Source organism: Olea europaea, chromosome 13, assembly GCF_002742605.1.
Source record: "Olea europaea var. sylvestris chromosome 13, O_europaea_v1, whole genome shotgun sequence".
NCBI lineage: Eukaryota > Viridiplantae > Streptophyta > Magnoliopsida > Lamiales > Oleaceae > Olea > Olea europaea.
Genome location: NC_036249.1, coordinates 12332964 through 12338394, shown reverse-complemented (window position 1 = coordinate 12338394; position 5431 = coordinate 12332964).

Below are 5431 nucleotides of genomic sequence, written 5' to 3'. Positions count from 1 at the left end.
TTTTTTTTTTTTTTTTCATCCAAGCCTAATTAATTTGTGTAAAATTCATTTGAAAGAGCTGCAACAAGACTTGAAGATAATTATCTACTCTAATATCATATTGAATCACTTGGACGTTTTCAACTAAGATTTTGATGAATTTTAAAAGATTATAAATCCTAATAAATTTTGTGAATTTGAATAGATTTCCATAAAATCCATAAGAATCTTATCAAATATAGTGAAATTTCAAAAAATTTAGTTATATGTATTTTTAATCTTGAAACCATCAAAACTTTTTAAAATCACTCTATTAATGAAATCTTTACAAATTTACAAATTATTGAGAATACGTAGATTTTAAAAGATTTCATAGAATTTAATTAAAACCTCAATTGAGGACACCTAAATTTTAGGGTCCGTTTGATTGTAAAGATGGAATTGAATTGAATTGAAAACGAATTTCAGGGAATTGAATTGCTTAGAAATTATTTTCCTGGGAATTGTAAATTATTGTGTTTGATTGGTATAATTTTTCACGTGGAAAATGTTGAAATAAAAGTATTTTTTGATATTCGTTTGATTTTGTTTTACATGAAAATTGTCAATTAAATGGATAAAATTTACTGGTATTAGAAATGAAATTTGTTTCCATTGCCAAATTATTTTTTTTTTTAAAGAAATTTAATTATCTTGAGTGTTCGTTTAGCTTTGTTTTACATGAAAATTATCAGTTAAAGTAAAATATTTTTTTACAATAATTCTTAGAATTTGTTTCATTGCATAAAAAAAAAAGAAATAAAAATAAAAAATTGCTACAGTACCCAGGAAAATGAATTGATTTTCCATGAAAACATGGAAAACCACACTTTCCAAGACAATCAAAATTGGAATTCCATAAAAATAATTGTGCTACCAAACAACAAAAAAATGGAAAAGATGGAATTGAAATTTCATTTCCATGTAATTCCATGCTATCAAATATGGCCTTAATGAATTTCATTAAAATCTTAATTGAAAATATCTAAATTTAGAAAGATTTTTAAAATCTTTCATAATCTCAATTGGGGATTTAAATTGTTTATGAAATGAGTTTTCTCTTAAATTCGTAAGATACATTGTAAATAGATGATCATGCATTAAATTATGTAAATATGTTGATTTTTTTCTTCTTCTTCTTTTATTATTATTATTATTATTATTATTATTATTATTATTATTATTATTATTATTATTATTATTATTATTATTATTATTATTATTATTATTATTATTATTATTATTATTATTATTATTATTATTATTATTATTATTATTATTATTATTATTATTATTATTATTATTATTATTATTATTATTATTATTATTATTATTATTATTATTATTATTATTATTATTATTATTATTATTATTATTATTATTACTACTAAAATCTCATGTTTGAATGGCTTATGATTTGATATGATGGATTTTCTATTTACCCTTTATACTTTTTTACTTTTCGATTTTTTATTGCAAAAAAAGATTATTAATATTGTGTATATTGACCCAGGGGATAATCTAGGGGGTCGAGTTCAATTAGGGCGGATCACGAACGTTGAAAGCTTACTATCAACGGCCAACACCCGTGATAGCAAAGTTTTTTATTAATTAATTAATTAATTAATATTCAAAAAATCGTACGAATTAGAACTAGATACACCACTAGAACTAGGTACGAACTTCCATTTTGGATGAAAAAATCGTTTCATAATTTGCAAAATGCCCTTATTTATTTTTCAATTAAATAGGCAATATATATTAACAAAATGCCAATATCCAATTTACAATTAAAGTTAATTAAACAAGCATTATTATTAAGTGCTTGTTTGGAAGGAATTTTGTTAGTTGATTTTTTGATCGTTAGAGATAAAATGGATCCTACTGAGAGAGAAGAATTCAAAAATGACGATTGGAATAGTGAAATAACGGTAAAAAAATTGATATTAATTGGATTATAATCTCTACCAAACATGTTCTAACAAAACTGAAATTATTTATATGTTTATATCAATTTTATGTTCTTGTATGATTCCACTTTTTTGCAATCGATTTTTTGTGAGAGAAAAATAAAACTTTTTATTAATTAAATAAGTTTTTTTGAAAGATTCCTTATGATACAAATGCCAATTGTCTTACAAGTTCAACTACTATTAATTGACCAAACTCTCAAATCAATTGATTAGAGGAGAAAAGAAATGAAATGAAATGAAAAAGAAAATAAAAAAGAGGGACAAAGCACCGACTAAAATGTTTCTACTTGCATTAAACCAATAAAATTGTACATATATTATTTTGTTACATTATTATTTCAAATCACCATCCTTGCATTTATTTTGGAAAAAATTGTTAAAATAAAAAAAAATTGTAAAAAATATTGATTTTGAAGAGTTTCGAACACAAGAACTCCAATTCAATAATAGAATGGCTAACTTGCTGAGCTACCAAAGATGTTGTTAATATGAATTATCAAATATATAATCTAAAAATTCTATATATTATCAAAAAATAATAATAATAATAATAATAATTCTCTATAACTCGCCACTACCTAGGTCCGCCACTATACTGACCCCTAGAAGAAACCCTCTATTGGTTATCATGTGAATATAAACACAAAAGAGGTTTTCTTGGATATATTTTCAATCATAAATCTCTTTATTATATTTTAGGGTAATGATAAGTACTTATTACCATTGTCACTAGCTTGACACATATTTTTAAGGGATGCTTTATTTTATCAAAGCGTCATTATCGTTACACTTAAATTATTAATTTGTTGTGGAAGAAAGTTAAATGCCTTCTTCAATTATATTTAGGGAAATTTACAAAAATGTCACTTTTTTTGAAAATACACAAAAAACTTTGATGTGCACACAATTTGTACAAAAATGTCACTTTCTTATTGTGAAATGTCTAAATTACCCTTAATTTGACTTTTTTTGGAGCATTTAATGCTCATTCATGATTGTTTTTCAAAACAATTAATGCTGTGCTTTGATTGTTTAATTTGTATATTATAATCATTAAATATATGAATAATATATTGTAAAATACGAATTTAGTTAATATAAAATCCTTAAAGACCCTAGTTAACATAAAAAAACAAATTTCTTGTTAAACAAACACTTATCTCATTCATCTTCTTTATCCATTTTCTTCTTGATCAAGAAGACATTACTTCATCCATCTTCTTCATCTATTTTGAAAGGTCGGTTATTACGAATTGTTTATATTTTTATGTAATAGCTTACTTTTTTAAAAATGTTAAAAACAACATGATAATCACTACTATTAATCGTCATGTTCTTTTTTTTTAATATTTTTGAAGGAAAAACATACCAAAAATATTTAAGGAAATGTGAAGTATTTCATATTTAATAAGCATTCAGTCATTTATTTCTAGAAATATGTTGTGATGCTGTAGTTGTTGTAATTGAGAAATGATTATAACTATTAATGCTATCAAACATATTTGAAGCTTCTCGGTAGTTCTGACAGTTGAACTGTCGAACTCGACATTTTAACTGTCGAACCCGACATTTATAAACTTTCGGGATAGATAACTAAACTGTCGAATTGGATAGCTGAAAACTCTTGACACCCTTCATTTGACCTTGTACTATTGCATAGGTTTAAATATTCGAACGTGTCACTTCCATGCTATTATATAATCGATATATTGATTGCGCATAATTCTTATCGTTGGAATCCCAACATTTCAGGTATGAACAATAATTTGAGATTCATCGTATCGCATGGGGGAAAGTTTGTTCATGTGAATGACGAATGGAAGTGGACTGGGGACAAAACCACTTCCATTTTAGTGCCGAGTAGTATTACACTACCCGGGCTATTGTTACGGTTGAACAACAAACTTGGTATTCTCGGTCCGCGCACAAAAATGGAATTGAAGTTCAAAATTCCCAACATGAATATACCTCCGGCCGAAATACTCGAAGATGAAGACGTAAATTGGTACATATTAGTTCATAAGGAAACTACTCTTTGCGTTACGACTTTGGAAACCGGCCTGCCAAGTGTTGAAATGGAGAGGGATACAAATTACAGCCAACAATTGTTCACCGCAGCGGAAGATCACCAAATCGTACAGGACGATGAGCTCAATCATCAGCACAGTGTCCCAAACAATAATGCAGCTGATACTCCAATTTTCGATGTTGGGACTATACCATTAGATGAGATGTTCGACGACCCCTTACATGGTACAAATACTGGTAATATTGCTAAAGTTGACGAAGAACTATTATCACATTCTAAAAGTCCAGATACATGCGATTGGATTCCACTGTGAATATGTCAGATCTTACCGAAAGGTGAATATTTTTTTACCAAGAAAGAGTTGTACTCGAGAATTCGTCCAAGTTTCAATTTCAGGTTAGCAGGTCAAGCCTAAAAATATTAACCATTGTATGCGCGGACGATAATTGCAAGTGGAGAGGGGACAAAACTACTTCCATTATAGCGCCAAGAAACATTACCATAGCGAAAATTGAATTACGATTGAAGGACAAACTTGGTATTGTTGAGCCACGCGCTGAAATTGGATTGAAGTTCAAAGTTTTGAACTTGAATATACCTCCGACAGAAATATGCGATCATGAAGACTTAAATTGGTACATCTCTGTTCATAAGGAAACTGCACTCTGTGTTAGTATTTTAGAACTCGAGCTCCCCAGTGTCGACATGGGGATGAATACAAACTTTGTTTCTTAAACAACCGCTCCATGTCATTGTCGACGTTGTATGTCCTATGTTCCCCTACTGCGTTGTACAATGAAATCTATTATAGTACACTTTTGATTCTCATTATTGCTTGCAGTCGTTATTGATCTTTGGATTGGCATAAATATTAGGATCATCATGTTGATGACCTGTAGAACATCCCGATAGTTCACCTGTTAGTCCCACCAGTTTTCTTCTGTCATTCTCGACATATGACTGCAAATGTCACATAACCATGGTAATAGTGAATAAACAACGCAACAGATAACAAAGGTACATAGCTGCCATGTGTAATAAGGACAAGAAAAAAGTATCTAAAATAATTTGTTATAACTCAACTTGAAGCACTCCAACTATTCTCTTGTTGCAAAAAAAATCATCCACATCATTCGAAAACTGCTATCACTCCATGGTGTACAACATCTTTCATTACTCCCCATGAAACACCGTGTATGTTTCCCAATATTACTACGAAGCAAAGAGGACAATTAGACACTTTTGACTCAATCATGCATACGAATATTAGAGATGCGAGAGTGTATTGTGTTATTTTCAAAAAACAACAATTGATCGGTTTGCCCCAAAACGTACAATATGATGAGCTAATATATTTAAAAAAAGAAATTGTCTATTACCAAAATTCAAATCTAAAGAGTACATTTAGCCC